General features: G+C 28.2%; 2 long non-coding RNA genes across 2 annotated transcripts; both read left to right on the forward strand.

The window, feature by feature from the left end:
• Positions 1-1,499: 1,499 nt before the first annotated feature.
• On the forward strand, positions 1,500-5,888 carry LOC139425363 (uncharacterized). The gene is made up of 2 exons (XR_011636584.1): positions 1,500-1,641; positions 5,729-5,888. It is a non-coding gene; the product is annotated as an uncharacterized lncRNA (long non-coding RNA).
• A 2,028-nt stretch (positions 5,889-7,916) lies between these two features.
• On the forward strand, positions 7,917-11,072 carry LOC107457004 (uncharacterized). Its single transcript, XR_011636694.1, has 2 exons — positions 7,917-8,232; positions 10,908-11,072. It is a non-coding gene; the product is annotated as an uncharacterized lncRNA (long non-coding RNA).
• Positions 11,073-19,413: the final 8,341 nt, after the last annotated feature.

Here is a 19,413-nt window from a genome sequence, read left to right on the forward strand (position 1 = left end):
TTAAAATAAAATGAATAACTTTAAATACCTAAATGTACTTTCATTGTGTTTTTGTTTCATATTATGATTTTTAAAGAAAATTAAGTTAAGTTTAAGAAAGGCCTCATTTATAAATCTTGCAGGGAGCGCACCTAAGTCGATGTAAGGCCACTAACTATAATATTTGTACTATGATCCTTAAACAAACAGTTGGTAATAAATTAGTGAACTTCATTTCAGCGAAACTCGGGCTAACAAGCGGTTTCGTCCGTATAAAAATGTTTCAATGTAAATACATTGAACTACTTCGAAGTTTTTGAAGAATCGAGGTATTATGCTGTTATTTATGCTAATTTCTATCACTAGCAAGCCTGCTTGAAATCAAGCGAATTTTTAAGGCAGATGATGCACTTCTTGTTTTTCCAGTGGGGACATCGATGACCAAGAACACGAATTCAGCCACACACACACGTCACAGCCCTTTTTACAGGGACGACACAATCATACTCCATTTACTTATCCACAGATCATAATTTTGTCCTGAACCAAAGAATGATCAATCTCCAATTCATTACCCCCAAAGGTATTGATTTGTTAATTGGAACTTGGAGAACTTTGTAACCCAACAGATTTAACTTGCACCAGTCACCATTTAATACTCGAGGATTCTTTTGTCAGCGGTTTGAACTCACGTTCTCAAGAACACGAACCCAACGTCCTACTAACCATGCTATTCCGGCTCAGATACTATGTCTTCACTTTATACCACATTATTTAATTTCTGTAAAACTGAGCTTTAAACTGTACTACCGAAGATCTTTCCACGTTGCTTCAAAGTACGAGCATCCTACCCTCCTCCACTCTCTACTTGCATTTTTCAGTGTAGCTTTGAATTTAGGCTTTTTATCTTTTTAAGTAGGTTTTAATTCCTTTATTCAATACTTAAAAAAGCTTAAAAATATAAATCTAAAGAAAAAGGAAGAAAAAGTGCATTGTTGGCTAAATTATTGTTAATAAAATGCATACCTTTCCAGCGTTATTTATGAAGCATCATTAAAACAAAAATATAACATTTCTACTGAGCATTTAATGCATATAAGATTTAAAAAAATAATTAAAACAAAAAGTAACTCTTTCGAAAGAAGAAAATAACTATTATTTTAACATTAGTCATCTTCAAGGACACATAATTTCAATAATTTTATAGACTCCCGTGAGTTAAGAAATATATATATTCATTTTAAATTCTCAGAATGTGCCTTGCTTATGTTTGCTTTAAAAAGTAACTTGATAAATAAAATAACAATTTTTAAATAAAAATTATTTACAGCAGATGGCTCGCGTGTTTCCTTATATTTCACTGTCACGTTTTGATACAAAAAAGCTCGAGGCATGACATAATTTTTAGAACACTATTCGTTTTATAACTTGAAGACTATATAGTGACACTAAAAAAATTTTGTGTATTCAGTTTATTTGAAAGTATATAAAATCCTTCACCTTCAATTTCTCTTCAGCAGAAATGGACAAGAAAGACGAAAAGAAACCTGGTGAACATGGCAAACCTGGAGAACCTGGTAAGCCCGGAGAAAAAAAGCCTGATGATAAATCAAAATCTCCAGAAAAGAAATAAATTCAGAAATGGCTGACAAAAGAAATAAAGTAAGTGCTCTTATCAGCTTTTAAAGATGGAATAAAACTGCGATAATATATTCATATTTCTTATATATCTTGCGTAGTTGCTTAGATTAAATATAGTAATTTAAGGCATTATTAACAATATGATTCATTTTGCCATTTTTTGTTTTGTAAGTAAAAGCTTTAAACTGAAAAGTATATTTTTATTAAAAAAATAATATATTTATTATTGTACTAATTTTGGCCATTAACTAGACTAATCCAGAATTTAAAAGAAAAATAAATAAATAATTTGCAGCAAGAATATTTTTTTAAAAATTACCTTCATTCTGATTTTAAAGTTAAATTTTGCAGTTAAAAACGCTTATCTAGAACTGAAATTTAAGTATTGGAAACAAATTTTAGATATTTGTCAAAATTTCTCCTGATTTAAGAAAAAATTGCTTGAGCAAAGCTTTAGCTCCTCCTTTTTCATTTTTGATACATACTTTATAGCTACACTCATAGCAAAATTAACCGGTGTAAGCGGCTATGGGGATCATGTATTGGCGGCAGCTTTTCTGAGTTGTCGCCAACGCGAATAATCATTCGATTAAGTAGGAATTGGTAATTGCGTATTACTCCGTCGACCAATTTCGTCAAATCTGAAAATAAATTTGGAAGCAGTTAAAATTGAAATATTTTCTCCTTTTTGCGTACAATAAATTATATTTGTATTTGCTAATTATTTTTGATAAATTACTATGTAGAAATAAATTTGAACGATAGCAAAAGGACTCGCAGAGTTGGCGAAAATAATTGACGGGATAATATGTAAGTACCTACGAATTAATAGTTAGGTAAGTACGAATAACAATTTAATAAGGGCGCTGCTGCTTTATTGCCAATAAGTAGGAATTTTATTACAACGACATATTGTAAAAACATCAATATTTACAATCTATATAGATATTTCCCAAGGAAACTAATTTATATTATTATAATAATTTATATTTCAATATTTTTGTTAATTAGATTAACTTTATTGTGACTCACAAAAATATTTTATTAAAAAAATATTATTTACCAATAATTATCGTTATGAATATTATTCACAAATTATTTTTTCGATACGTTATGCCATCGATAATAATCACAATATGATTGTATTCAATGCGTATTATTATTGTTAATGAACTCTCATGTGTATTATCAGTAGTCGGTGATCTATGTAAATCAAAATCTTAAGCTGTTCACGCCCTTTGGTCATTTTGGCTGCGTGGTCCTTTTAACTGATAAATATTAGGTAAGCTTTAAGCATTATCAAGACTACTACTGCCTCTTAGCATCATTTTCGATAGTACTGGTGACAAGTGATAAGTTTAGCGCGATTTTGAAAAATGTTGCCAACGCTGAAATGACGCGTTGATGCATGTCGCCAAACTGTTGCTTGTTGCCAAACCTGCTGGTTGGCAAACCAGGTTTTCGCAGGTGCTGAAATCCCATTTCTGGTTACCATGATTAACTTTGCGGATTTTGCCTCCAATGACGTCACCTTTGGGTTACCGCAACTTTTGTTTACCCATTTATGTGATTGATTCTTGAGTTATTTTACATATATATTCGTTTATTTGCCAATCGCCAAAAATGAGAGGGGCCCCCGATTGTAAACTATTACAGATTTCAATTTCATTTACTCAAAAATAATTTGGTTTCTTAAGAGGAAAACCATAAATTTAGAAATTATATAATGCTGTACTATTGCCAAATATATTATTTTTGGAACATAACGCCCGGTAAATAAATCGTCCCTTTTTGCGCAACTTAAATTTAATTTAGGTACTTCTCTGTTTCCATGAGTCATAAAATAAACGCCAAGCTATTTTTGACACCAGTGATTATTTTTTTCTGGGGTAAAAGGCACTGCTGGTAATATGGTCAATAGATACCTAATGTATTATTACCAAAACATTATAAACAATTTCAGGTCAAGTAACGGCATTTAGGGTACCGGTGCTTTTTACCATAAAATCTATTTTAACAATAAAATTTTACAGAACAAATAATATAATCTGCCATAATTTTAACTGTAATATTTGCAGCAAAATTATTAAATCACTGCAATTAAATGAATATCAATGTAAAATCCACGGTGTGAAATTTTAGGGTAAGATGGATTTTATGGATGATGTACTGATGCCAGTACTTTTTACTGTAATTTGATTCGGAATTTTTTACAATGTTCCCTATACAAATATTGTGATAACTGATCTTTACAATACCTTGAATTATTTAGGCAATATCACTTGTATTGTGAAGAAATTTTTAATGAATAACTATCTTTTGTATTCATTTGTAAGATTCATATTTTTTAAATTGGAAGCATGAATCACAGTTTACTTAAAATTAGAGAAACTTATCATTCTAGATGGCCGGTAATAAATTTGAAAAATTATTAATCCTTTTATTATTTAGCATCAAAATTTCTTTTAAAAAATGAATGAATTAAAATCTTCAAACTGAAAATGATATTTTTGTATCAGAGAAACGAAGCAAAGGGAGTGAAAAATTATAATACTTTATTTATTTGTCTCTTCCTCGACACTTGGTACTAAACCTTAAAAAAAGCTTGCCAGTTTCCTCTTAATATTAGGTAATCATTTTTTTTAGACGTGGACTTTCAAAAATAACGTGAACGCTCATGTGACATTTTCGGTACTTTTTCGTTATCTAGCTAACGGAGAAAGTTTAGCGAAAATTGGCAAGTTCATCTTCAGTGCTCTAGCAATACGTCATCAATGTGCCAGTTATGCATCAACAAGTTATTTATTCGACAAAATTGTGAAATTTTTATAAGTTTTTATAAACAGTTAGCTTATTTTTTTATAAGATTAAAGATACACTTTCGAGTAGCGAACAGGATAATTAACTAAGTTTCGAAGAGAATTTAATTGTTTCTAATTCTTTAAAATGTTGGCGGGCATTCTTATGAGTAAGAAGTTTTGTTAAGCAGCGAGATAATGGGTAAGTACCTAAATAAAACCGAACCGAAAATTACCTAAGTCAACGCCATTGAATTAGATTCATCAGCAACTATCACCAATTTTTCGCCGAACCGAAAAAGTCAACAAAACCAAAAAGTACCTAATTCAACGCCATTTGGATTCATCAGCAATTGTCACCAATTTTTCTTTATATTTACCCTTTTCGGGGTTCAAATGTGTAAAAAAATGATGTCTTTTCCTAATCAAACTAAACAGTTTTAAAAATTCAGAATACTTTCTTGGGTCTTGGATTACCAAGTCTTTGGAAGCAATTTTTACTAAAAGTTAACCCTAATATCATGGATCATGCATAATCTATGCATATGGTATCTATATAATTTTATCATTTTATTATTTTAATAATCTCCGTTAGTTAAATAACTAAAAATGTTGGTAATAAAGAATATTCCTTTTTTTAATATTAAGTACTTTAAGTGGATGACGAAAAACATGAGAAAAAAACTGAAAACATTTACCCGAAAATCTGAAACAAAATGGCTGATTAAAAATATATGAGTTATGATTTACATTTAATACTAAAATTCCGTTACGTTGCACTTACATTACTGACAAGCTATTGGCAACACTCCGCCGAGGTATTATAAATATTAATTTTTTCGACAAGAGTGTATCTTGATTTCTTTTTTTCCTTTCTAAAGCATTATTTTTAAAAACGGTAATATTTAGTTTCCAAGTTTAGTAACCAAACTATTATTTTATTAAAATATCACTGGTATTGTAGTAACATATAACTTACCGTTAGGCAATACCGTTATTGAATAGACGACAGCACGATAGTATACTTCTGTATTAAAAAAGATGGAACTTCATAAAAAAAATTAATCCTGCATGTTTTCAAAATTTTACTACCTAAACAACATTTTTATGTATTGTTTCTTTATAAAGCAACCTCTTAAGCAATTAACTTATAAACAAAACATATTTTAAACATACATTAATAAAAGAATAATAAATTCAAATAGGCAGATTGTTTGGATTCACAATTGTTTCTCGTCAAAACTGCTTCTTTGGATAAATTCCAATTAATCGTTATTTATAGAGTAACTTTTCCTTTTATACTTTTTCAGGTACTAGCATTGAAGATCTGCATGCTAAGTGCATCAAGTCCACTGAATATGATTCTTTTCAAAATTCAATTGCAAAAAATTTCTTTTCAAAATTCATTGTAATTTTTAAACTTTCTTACTGTTTAAACAATGTTTTAGAATAAACTCTCTAAAAGAATTGGTATGATGTTTTTTTTTTTGCACTTCTTATTCTCACAACTATCATAGCATTCTTAATAATCATATCAAAATACTTTAATTTCGCTATTTTTTTTCTAGTTGAAATGTTTATATTTGCTCAATTTGCCAAATTATGTCTATTTGCACAATGTAGAAATGAAATAAATATTAGAAATGGTAAATAATATTTTTGCAACAGCTAAAAAGGAAAAAAAAGTGGTGTGAAAATAAAATATATTTAGAATTTTGTTCAATTCTCGTTAGTATTCACTGAAGCTATAACAATGAGATACCACAATAAAAATATTAAAATAAATAACTTTTAAAAACCTGTATGACTTATAATTTTATTTATAAATTTTCGCTAATTTCTAAAATTTTCACAACATTCGTGTATTTAAATAGGCAATATAAACACAATTTTTCAAAATTATATTCGTAATATTAAAAATCATAATGTTTGTGCACCCTGTACCATAAAATGTTTCGAAGAAGTTTTAATAAGTAGTTTTTACGAGTGTTTATCCATACTGTAGTACTTGTACTTTATATTATGTGCATTACATTATATAATTTTGTATCACTATAATTATGAACATAACTTGATTACTGTTAATGACTTGAGTTTCATGTTCTGAAAGCTATAAATGTTAGAGTTGTTATTCAAACCCAGCTGTATAATAATTTTATTAAATTTAATCGAAACATAGCTAATATAGCTGACAAATATTCGAAGTGAGAGTCAATCAAACTCACATATAAATGTAACAACAAGCACTTGTCTTATTTTAAAAATATTTTGTAGCATTCAGAAGTAAATAGTTTCAAAGCACTAATCATAAATTATAATTTTACTTTAGGAAGAATGCTTTCTGCGGCATTTATTCATTCCGACTGCATGTAAAAACTCCAAACTATTAACCTTAGTCATGCTTAATTGTTAAAATAAGTACTACTGGCATTGTTTTAATATAAACCTAATATACAGATAGAGATAACTACTATGGATACTGTAATAGGTTTTTAATGACACTTTTTCCTGCAATGCAATATTGCAATTTATGACAGTAATTAACACTCAAAAGTTTTTTTAAGGACAGACCTGGGCTAGAAAAATAGAAGCAACATCTTTTTATATTTGTGTTGTATGGAGATCAAATGTTTAAATATATTTATTAAAAACGATATACAAGTTTATTATAAATATATTTTCATTGATGAAATATAAATGTAAAGACACCGATTGATTTGATGGATAACTGTTTCTCAGTTTCTCACCAAAATTGGTGTATTAGGTGAATTCTTAAGAAATTTAATTTCTATTTTCATATTATTCTAGGTTCAAAAAGTAAACACGTAAGCCAAGTATACTCATTTTCTCTTACCTAAAATTCCTTATAAATAAGATCCGTAAAGCTATAAAAATTAACTTCTTGTCTTAAAATTTAGTAGTATATTAAAATATAGCTAGAAGCTAGATTGCGCCCATAAAATAACCACTTTCGTGGAAAATAATTTATGTCTGATCTAGGTTCATGTACCTTTGAAAATTCATAATGTCACTAAATTCCTTTTTGATATTTTAATTTGTATTTTATTTATAGTTTGCTACTTATTAAAAATTTAGTAGCTACATCAAATAATTTTTGCGAATGGCTTAATTAGTGGGATTTTTCGAAATTTCTCTATCCAGTTGATTTTGTTTACCATACTTTTTAATGCTTTATAGATAAAACAGACGAATAGTTCTATGCACATTCATTTTCAGCATTTAAAATGTGCCTTGCTTATATTCGCTTGCTTATAATCATTAAAATAAAAAATTAAAAGTTGTTCATTGCACGCGGCTCGCGTGTTCATTACGCTGTTACNAAAACAGACGAATAGTTCTATGCACATTCATTTTCAGCATTTAAAATGTGCCTTGCTTATATTCGCTTGCTTATAATCATTAAAATAAAAAATAAATAAAAAATTAAAATGTACGCGGTAAATGTACGTAATGCACGCGGCTCGCGTGTTCATTACGCTGTTACGTTTGTCATAAAAAAAATCTCGAGCTATGAAATAAGTTTTAGAATACCATTTGCTTGATAATTTTGAGGCTGTACAGTGCAACTAAAAATTTTCAGTGCATTCAATTTATAATAAGGTATTTAAATTCTTCATACTTCTAACTTCAATTGATCAAGAGCAGAAATGGACAAGAAAGACGAAAAAAAACCCGGAGAACCTGGTAAACCAGGTGAGCATGGTAAGCCCGGCGAAAAAAAGCCCGATGATAAAACGAAATCACCAGAAAAGAAATAAACGAAAAGAATAAATGAAAAAGAAAAAGAAATAAAGTGAGTACTCTTATCAGATTTTAAAGATTGATAAAACTGTAAGCATACACGTATTTTTCTTATATATCATTTGTAATTTCTTATTTTTCTTATATATCATTCAAAACTATGCATTCTTCACTCTTAATTAACAAAAACGACACATTTAAGACAATACTGGAATTTCATTAATTTGTATTTCACTAGCTGATTTATCCAGACCTGAATTAAGCAGCAAGAGTTTTTTTTTCAATTCCTTTTAATATACATTTTATAATTCTTTCTGTTAATATACATACTATTAATATACTATTTCTTTTAATATACATTTTATAATGAAATTTTAATAATTTAATTTTTCGCTATTTCGATTTTGCTAAGTGAACAGGCCCTATTTTAAAAACCATGAAAACTTTAATCGTTCATTATGTCAAAAAGCAGTGATGGTCAAAAAATGTATTATCCATTAGTAAAATTTGGTTTAACTCTAGTATACAGGTGCATTTGGCGACATTGGCGATGTTTGGGAGGGCAATAAAGTTTCAAATATGTAGTTTTATATTTGGCGAGAATTAGTATGTTATTGCTTTTTATGGCATTTTTATGTATTTGCTATTTTCAATAAGCGATTTTTGCTAATTCCAATTTTTGTCGATAATCGTAAAAACGTCTTTTAGGCGTTGGCAACAGTTTGAAGACTGTTGACCGAAAATGTCGAATGTGTCATTTTGTCACGATTCTACCTAAAAATATTTATGTAAAAATGTTAATTTATGTGATAAAGTTTCAGTTAATATGTTTAAGTTTAATACATATTTAAATTTAAACATTTTGCCACTTCATTTTTTTTTTAAAAAAAAAGCTATAAATCTAATTACATTTAAGAAATTTTTTTTTCATTTATAAGAAAAATAGTACTATAACCATTGTAACATTTTTTTTCTTTCGGTGAGAATATTCATAAATGTAATCGAACGAGAATTTTTACATTATATTTGCTATCACAATACTTCCTTTTCATAAACAGATTTGAAAGTACTTTTCTATTTCAGCTATTTTATTCATTTGTTATATCTTTTTATTTTTGAGGAAATAAACCATCATCTAAAAAATAGAAAATAAATAAACACTACAGCTTAGCATTGGCGACTTTATCCCCTGCGTCGGCGAAACGGAAAATACCGATTCTATTTATGTAAAAAAGCAGCATTTGTATGTTTTTGTTTATTCTTGTTTTCGTGAAAGATATCAGTGTATATCAATGTCCCATAAAGAAAACTGGGTTCATTTTTTTAATAAAAAATCCTTTATAAAACATTTTTTTTAAAAATCCTAAAATAAAAAATTATATAAAGCTGCACTGTTTGTATAAAGCCGTATTTTTGGTTGCATAGCTGGATAAATAATTTGTTTATTTTCACATAATTTATTTATCTGTTTCAGTGGACCATAAAAAATCTCTGAACCATTATCCACGCCCGTTAATAACTGGCGATAATTTTCGTTCAGTTTTTCTGAAAATCCCGATTCCGGTAATCATAGCATTCTTTGATGGCTTTGTTTTCAATAACGCCAAATTAGGGTTATCGAAACTTTCGCTTGTTATTTGTTTTTGATTTGTTTTTGGTCAACAAGTTTCATCGACAGCAGAATGGTAGCAGCAATCACCAATATGTCAATTATTTCACAAAATTGCGTAATTAATATTAGCGGTTTCAGTTAAACCTACTACCCTATTACCAACACTAATGGTACTAATCTTCAGAACCTATATTGATGACTAGTGGTAACTAAATATTCACAAATTAAACTTATATATATATATATATATAAATTTAACCATTATANTAAATTTATATATATATATACATATAAATTTAACCATTATATATATATATATATATAGTCCGAATATACGGTATTTAAATTTAAACCATTCATTTAGTAATTTTTCCATTTATATTGTAACGATTTACAGGAAATTCTGGTTTTCTCGATTAAACTTCTTATTATCATACAATTAATAAAAAAATACAAAACTGAAGTTAAGCCGAAATAAATAGTTTTTAGCCGTGTTCTAAGATATAATAATAAAAATACATCATTTTTCAAACTTTAACACACAATATAAACTCATATTTTATTATTAACTTCACGTAAATCATTGCTAAAACGTTTTGGTAAAGATTACCGAGCTTTTTGGTGTTCTCATAAAGCGAGAAATCAGCTAAATGTTACCATATTCTAGTAGTTTTGAACTTAATTTTTCCTCAGGGCATTTCCAGAGACCGTAAAAGAGCCTCCAAATTATTGCCCCCAATGATTTTTAAGCAATTATATAATAGATGTAGGTACCACTGTTATTGTATTTGAAGGTGATAGGTATTATAATAGGTATCTAGTAAACAATACCGTTATTGCATACACCACACTCTTTAATTATAAGATTTAAATGGCGGAATTTGGTGAAAAATTGAATCGACACGTTTGCAAATTTTCTGTCTAAGTAATATTTATGCGTGCTGTTACTTTATTTAAAACATTTTTGTAAAAAACGTGCTTAACATAAATATAAACATTAACTGAAGAGTATAAAAATGCAGATTATTTACATTTACAAGACATTTATTTCGCGCCAAGATTGCTGTCTTGGCTATGTTCCAATTAATCTAACTTTTCCTTTTATATTTTTTCAGGTACTAACACTGAAGATCTTCATAATAAATGCATTCATATTCCAGTAAAGCCACCTATAATTCCTTTCGAAATTCAATTCCTTAAAACTTTATTTTCTAAATTCATTATATTTTCAAATTTTCCGAATGTAAAAGCCACGTTAGAATAAACTGTCTAAAATAATCGCAATGTTTACTTTGCATCTTTTTCTTACCATATATTTAATTCTAGCATTTGTAATAATTACACCAAAAACCAAAAAACTAGTACTTATGATTAGGAGTTTACTAGTACTAGTAAAACAAGTACTTATGATTTTTCAGATCGCGTTATCAAACCTATCAGTGCGAAAAAGGCATGATTGGCTAAAGCTCTAAAACCAATTTCAGTTAGTAGATTGGTGATAGCAAGAATATTATGATAATCAAATAACACCGTTCAATTACATGGTAGCCGTAAAATAAAACGTCAATTCTTTTTTTTTAATGTTCAATGTAGTGTTAACATTTTTTGTTCAGCTAATGGTGTTAAATTTGTACTTTTCGGTTACTTGGGAGCAAATAAATTCACCTATTTTTTAAATGCTTGTTACTTTAATATTTTATTTTATTTAATTTTATGCGTTTAAAAAATAAATTAAAAAAAATTTAAAAAAAGTTGGTAGAGATCTACATTGTTTGGCGACTTTTTTCTCTTGCTTGTCTAACGGAAAGTACTGTTAAGTTATATAGAAATAACTGTACATGCTGGCTTACCTCTTTTTTCTTCTGCTTTTTTATGTTCAACGTTTGTGTGTTCTCGTTACATCACATTATTTTTTGCTTAATTTTCTATTTCTTTACTTATTATAACGTTTATAACGTTACGTATCAGCTAACGGCGTTTAAATATAAATAATAATTGTGTAATTTTTTAAAAAGCAAGCAATATAAATATCTTATATAAGATTAAAAAAATTTCTCCCGTATAAAACTAAAATTCATTAATTAAATTTAATTAATAAATTGTTATTTAAAAAAAACTGTTGTTGTTGTTGTTGCTAATTCCCATCTGGTCTGACGGGGTCAGACATGGGAAACAGTTCAAGATGTGCTCAGGTGATGCCTAGTTTTGTTGGCATTTAGGGCAAAGATGAAAGATCTTTTGATTAGCAGANAAAGATCTTTTGATTTGCAGAAAATGTGAGACTTTTCAGGTGTCCACTGGCCAGTCGGGATAGGCAGGTGTTGGTTTGCCTGTCACCAGGGAGAGATAGAGAGAGTCCTGGTCTTTTTGCTTTATACCAGTAGTGAATAGGTGGAAGCAGCCACTTTTGTTTGTTCTGGGCCTTTTGCCTTGCAAAAAGTTCAAGGTATGTAAGCTCTAAAAAAAAACTGTATTAACATCAAGTGTCATTCACTGCAAGTTTAATTAATAAGTATCATAATTTTCTTAATCGAATGATGCATTTAGTTCGATTTATCTAAAATATATATAATAAAATTAGTTTAAATCCAACTCAGACAGACTCTATACAAAAGCAATTATATCATTCAAGGTCAGACTGATGTCGTTATTTTGGAACAAATATTTTAAATTTAGCCTGGAAACTTAACTTTATTGTAGGAAATCGTTCAACAATAGAAAGCTTTTGCGTTACGTTACGGTTTCCCGTTAACGCTAACGCAAACAATATTAAGCTTTACAGCACATGCATGAAAATTAAAGTAAAAAATAACACATGCCTACAGTTTTTACATTAAATTTGGCAAAAACTTAACCTTATGCTATTTTTCAAAAGCCGCGTATTTTATTGTGACTGTAGATTTAATTGCGCTTCCGAAAACTTTTTTTCCCTTATTTTTTTCATTTTTTCTTTATTTTCATTCTTTACCGTTATTTTCTTTTTAATTTTCATTATATTTTTAAAAATATGAATAACATGAATATGAATCTATATTATACATGAATATGAATATATAATATGAATATGAATATAATTTGCTGGAATTGGCGATATACGATAAAACACTTTTACTGGAATTGTCGCACTTTTCAACAATATTCATACTTCAGATAGGTGAAATAGGTCAGAATGGTTTTTCTTCGACATGGAAGAATACATTTTGAAATTATTAAATTTTACTTTCTGTTAATTTTTTTCTTATTTTAATATTTCATTAATTACTACTTGATTTGTGAATTATATTGGAATGATAAGTAAGAAATATACGTGCTAATTAACATGTAGTGTGTTATGTGCTATACTCTGTTACTAGTTAAAAAAGAAAAGCAAAACATCTCTATGGAGAGAGTCTGTTAGCATCGAAGTTCACGCCAAATGGATGCCAAGCTCCTAACTTGAACGTATATCAATATCGCTAACTCCTGAAATGACGTTGCATAGCCTCCTTTGTGTGTGTGTTTATTTTCTTATTAATAATAATAACTGTTATTAACAACAATAATCAATTGGCAAGTAATAAGAAGTAATAAAAATGATATCTGAACATCGTAACAAATATATGACTTTCTGTTAGCATTTAAAGAAACTGATGAAAGAATATTAAATATTTTTTCTTGCAGACGATTTTCTTCTGCAGCGAAGCAAAAGTAAAAAAATTTTAACTCGCATTTGATTTGTCAAGGGCATGTCAGCAAAACACGTGCCATTTTTATTGGTCCAAGCGAATCCAATATTCTTACCACATCATATAGTTTTCTTTTTCAAGAACGAATGTTCTTATTCATCGAAATATATCACCAAGTCTGGAATTCCAGTAAGGCTACGAAACTATAACCTTTTTATAATAATTATTTGATATATATCTTAAAGGATTTCACGAATTAAATTTCTGCTACGTGTACGTGTTTTCGAAAGCTTTTATATTGTTTTGAAAGCATGTCTGTACAATTTGTTCACGAAATAAACCGGAACGATTTGCAGTCTCGGATGATTACTTGAATCCAATACCGCAATGGTCTCTTCTAAACCTGCAACGGATTATATTCTTTACCGCTTTTTGAAAGTTAAGATGTTCAGTAAAAAAATAAATAAGCTGTGATAAGTTTAAAAATATAAAATGAATTTATTTTATTTTTTACTTTTAACGTTTATAAAAAATTCTTTTATTTAGACTGATTTAACAGAAACACTTACAATTAAACACTTTATATTAGACATTAATATTACTTGTTAAGATATCCTTTTATTCACTTACTCATACCGTAACTTTTTAAGTTAAAGCAAATAGTTGCTAAAATTAATTAGTTTGGAATAAAACTACGTAATAGGTACTAATTGAAATCGAAGAAATAGTTAGAGCTATGTATCAAAAAGAAAACAAAGTGAGAAATGATACTTGTTTGATTAAGAGAAATGTAAGAAATCGCCATACTGTTATTGTCGCCAGACCTAATTAATTTTAGTAATGGGTTCTAATTAAAACAAAAAATGAGCCATTTACTACAATGAAAATTTAATGGATAAATAATTCTACTACTAATTCATTATGGAAAAACGTAAAAAATCGCCTAGTTATTATTAAACTACATCTAAAGCATTTTAGAAGAGAAGAGAGGAATCTGAAAAAGTAAGGTCTTAACTTCTTATATTTTAATTTTATTGACAATGTGAATATAAATCTTAAATAAAGTTATGAAAATTTCGATATATAATTTACTCCTNTGGCGTCAGCTCTACGTCAACTTTCCGCTGACGCCCAGATAAGGCGCTAGTTCTAAGAAACCAGGCCTTGAGCTAACAAACCAGTATTTTGTTGGCGTCAACGAGACGTTGACGTCCCGCTGACGCCCAGATAAGGCGCTTGTCCTAAGAAACCAGACCTTTAAGCATTTTAGAAGAGAAGAGAGGAATCTGAAAAAGTAAGGTCTTGACTTCTTATATTTTAATTTTATTGACAATGTGAATATAAATCTTAAATAAAGTTATGAAAATTTGAATATATAATTTACTCCTAGATTTATTTTTATCAATTACATAGTGCAATACTTTAAAAAGACTAGTGCACAAGCGTGAAAATATTAATTTCATTATAAAAATACTTACTATTTCTATACTGTGCGAGAACTAATAGCGAAAGTAAATCATGCTCCCGAACACTTAACATTATTCTAAACTAATTGACACCGAGGTTATAATAAACAGCGCTAAACTGACTAATAGTTAGTTAAGAAAGGATTTTGGATTCAGGAAGGAATCAGTAGAAGTATTGTTGGCGATAAACAGCAATCTTTTATGTTTACTTCCACGATCAGTACTCGCTAAACTAAAGTTTAGAAGTAGTACTTTTATAATAAAATTAAAATTTACACGATCTCATGCTCTTCTTTTAAAATTATTGCGCTTTGCAATTGATCACAATAAACTAAAGAGTGCATATGTTGCAACTGGCGATAGTAAGCAAAGTAAATATTGGTGTACATAGACGATTATTGCAATTTGAATAAACTTCATTTAAGATTTTTACTTACATTTTCAATAAAATTAATCAAAATATGAGGAGTTAATCACTTACTTTCTCAAATCCTACTTCTCTTTTCATTTCAAATACTTCAGATGTAGTTCTATGTGTACCCGTACATAACGTAATGAAAATTTGTTTTTAGTAGCATTGACTTTACTTTTATGTAATTCTTTCTAACGGTCAGAATCTTCATAAGAATCCGAAGCTAAATCATCTCCGAGGAGAAAGCTGGTTATTCACTGTCGGTTATACACCATTTCAGGCCTTTTTTGCTCTCCATTTTTAAAATAAACATTCTTACGCTATTTGAGAGATACAATACGCTATTTGAGAGATACAATACGCTATTTCTGATCATGCACAGTATCTCTAAAGCATGGGAAATAAGGTTTCCGTTAACGCAACGCAAAAGCTCTCAAATGTTAAAGTACCAAAACCTTTTACTAGAATAGCTGATAAAAATAGTAAATGGTCTAAGAAAGCATTTTTATGTTTCATTTAAAGTTTGGAAACAAAAGTTTGAATTTCAATCTCATAACGTTAACCTATTGATGCAATAATAAAACATCCGTTAGTCAACATGTTATAAAAAAGAGTAGCCATTACCCTAGACTATTAGAATACGAAACTATCATTCCCGTATAAGTGGCCCACCACACATAGAGCTCAAATGTCCGTTGAAGTTTCATTTTTATAATTTAAAAACTGTACTAATTGTAAATGGTTACAAAACCGTATGGCTCTGTATTCACGGTTTTTTAACTGTACTAGTTTTAAACGGTTTCAATACCGTAAAAAAATTGATTTGTCCCTATCCATAATCTTTTTGGTTAATTGGATGAACAGACTGTTGCCAGTTATTTTACCATAATTTCAGAATAAATATTCTAACAGTATAAGGTAAAAAGGGTAAACTCACAAATTAGCGTATTTCTGAAACCAGTTGAAAGATTGTATTTTGAGTAAAATCTTGAGGTTAAACTAAATCACGAATATATTAGTTCGATAAACCGAATGACAATTAGAGTTATAAAAGATGATGATTTGGATACCATTGCAGTTATTTTTATGTCAGCGTATGGAAAAACATAATTAAGAAGCAAATTATTATGCAAACACAATTTAGATATTCAGTTTGCATAGAAATTACATTTTCCGAACATTTTCGGAAAATTCATTTCTAAGAACAGTATCACAAGACAGTTTCCTGATGATAATAACTTAAGTAACACAATAATAGTAAACCTTTTAATAATGGTAACTTTTTTTAGTAAATAACTTTTTTTTAAGCAACAAAACAGTGAAATTTTTTATTAAAGCATTTCATAAAATTTCCCTCTTAATTTCTAAACTTCATTAATAGCTTGAATTTTATGTCTGGAACATCATAATTGTCCGAATCGTAATTTAAACCTAGAATTCTGGTAATTATTGTTCTATCAAATTTGATCATTATAATGTGGCAGACAGAACTATTCGTATGGAATGTTAATCATAAACATATGGTTTATAAGTTTAATAATCAACACTTGTATGCTTTAGAAGAAAAACTTTAAGACAATCTTCTGGCAATTAAACAATTCTTTAAAGCAATCAAATTTTATTTTTGGTAGAGTGCTTTTTTTTCTTACTAATCTGCTATTCAATGGAAATTAAAACAAAATTTATTTTCTTTAAAAATTGAAATTAATGTGATCATACCATCAGTCTTTTTTTTTTCTTTTTTTTTTCGAAAAACAAAATGTTGAGTATATGATCAAAACAATTTTGTGGCAGAATTTATTTGTAAAAATAATTAAAGATAAAAGTATCTTAAATCCATTATAATTTAAAAAGAACATTGTTTTTAATCAGTACTTTTAAATAGATTTTTAAACGTAAAATATTAGTTATTTATATTTATTTACAAATTGATTTGCTGACTCACTGGTTTGAGAGAAAAAAAGAAGCAATTTTACATTTTTATGTATTTTTTGTTTTGGTTAAATAAACGTTGTATGGAAGTCTAGATATATTTTAAATATATATTAGTCGAAGAACAGTGTAAAAATACACGTTGTTTAAATTGGAACTGTTTCTCGCCAAGTTTGCTTTATTACGCAAGTTCTTCATAATTTAAATTTTCTTTCTTATAATAGAAATAAACAATCAAATATAATTTGTATGTTTTATTTTTGAGTTTTTTCAAACAATTTGTCTATCTTTTAGATAGTGTTTTTAATAAACAAGCGAAAACCTGATCTTTATAATTTCTTAAATCTTTGTTCAGTGTGCCACATCAAGCCTATTTTTCGTAGCTACAATATAATCAAGATCAATAAAATTAAGTGACGTAAGTTTGTAAACAATGATTTCTAAAAACCATGAAGAAGAAATAAACATTTGAATTTTTAAAAAAAATATGCCAGAACCAGATCTTTATAATTTCTGAAATATTTATTCAACGTGCTACCTTTTGCCTATTATATACTATTATCTAATTTGGTTATACGCTTTGGTCTCCTTTGTTTTCTACCTATTCTTAACAGCTACGTTTGAGAGGGTCATTTCCTGGACACTTTAATGATTTTTTATAATTTTTTGGTTCTAAATAGAACTTTGATTTTAATATCAAGTCAAAGGATAAGTGTCATAATTTCTTAAAATGTATACATATGCTAAAAAATGTGTCTAAAATATTTTTAACCGAATTTTTATTTCGTCCTTTATCACTCCTCTCAGTCTGCACAGGTGTTGCTAAAACCAAATCGATGATGATATACATATGAGGCGAGTTAAGAAAAATTCTGTGTAGTCAACATTTAATTTATACTATTATCTAATTTGGTTTGTCGCCTTGTTCTCCTTTGTTTAGTAAAAATTATTAGCTGCGTTTGAGAGGGTCGTTTCCCGGACACTTTAAAGATTTTTTATAATTTTTTGGTTCAAAATAGAACTTTTATTTTATCATCAAGTCAAAGGATAAGTGTCAAAATTTCTGAAAATATGTATAAAATATTTTTAAACTAATTTTTATTTCATCCTGTATCACTCCACTCTGTCAGCACAGGTGTTGTTAAAATCGATGATGATACAAACATGAGGCGGGTTCAAAAAAATTTTATGCTACCTACATTTAATATATATTATTATCTAATTTAGTTACACGCATTGTTCTCCTATGTTTTCTATTTATTATTGGTAGCTACGATTGAGGGAGTCATTTGACTCACACTTTAATTATTATTTTTTTATAATTTTTTGGTTCATATGAGAACNACTTTATTTATTATTTTTTTATAATTTTTTGGTTCAATGGAGAATCTTTATATTAATATTAAGTCAAAGAATAGGTGTCAAATTTTCTAAAAACATATACATATACTAAAAATATTCATAAAATACTTTTAAAGTCTTTTTATTTTGTACTTGTCACTCCATATAGCCAGCGCAGGTTTCGAAGATATAAAGGAATTAAAGAAATTAAGTGTAGTCTGCAATTAATGTATACTATTGTCTATTTCTTTAATAGGCATTCCTCTCCTTTTACTTTCTAATTATTATTAATTTCTGCGTTTGACAGGTCATTTTGCGGACAATTATTTTATTTTCTTTATAATTTTTTGGTTCAAAAGAGAAAGAGAAATAGAGAAGAGAAATTTGGTTCTAAAGAGAAAAGAAAAAAAGAGAAAAGATAATTTGGTTCAAAAGAGAAGAGAAGAGAAATTTGATTATCATATCAAATCAAATGATAGTTGTGATAATTTCGAAAAACATATACATAGGCTAAAAAATATTTATAAAACATTTTAATTTTTTTTATTTTGTTCTTGTCTTCTATTTAATTAGCACAGTGTATACTTAAACAAGAACCGTTTTTCCCCAGCACGTTTAATCTTTACTGTGCAATAACCATTTTTACATGACTGATTTGCCAAAACTTAGAAATCCTCAAAACGCACAAGATTGAATTGTCATTTTTTTAAGAGATGGACATAAGTCGTTGTTCCCCATTGATCTTCATATATGACTGCAAACTTTGTGCAATATTCATGTGTGATGACTTCTTGTTTGAAAACTA

The sequence above is a fragment of the Parasteatoda tepidariorum genome, chromosome 4 (assembly GCF_043381705.1).
Source record: "Parasteatoda tepidariorum isolate YZ-2023 chromosome 4, CAS_Ptep_4.0, whole genome shotgun sequence".
In the NCBI taxonomy this organism is placed as follows: domain Eukaryota; kingdom Metazoa; phylum Arthropoda; class Arachnida; order Araneae; family Theridiidae; genus Parasteatoda; species Parasteatoda tepidariorum.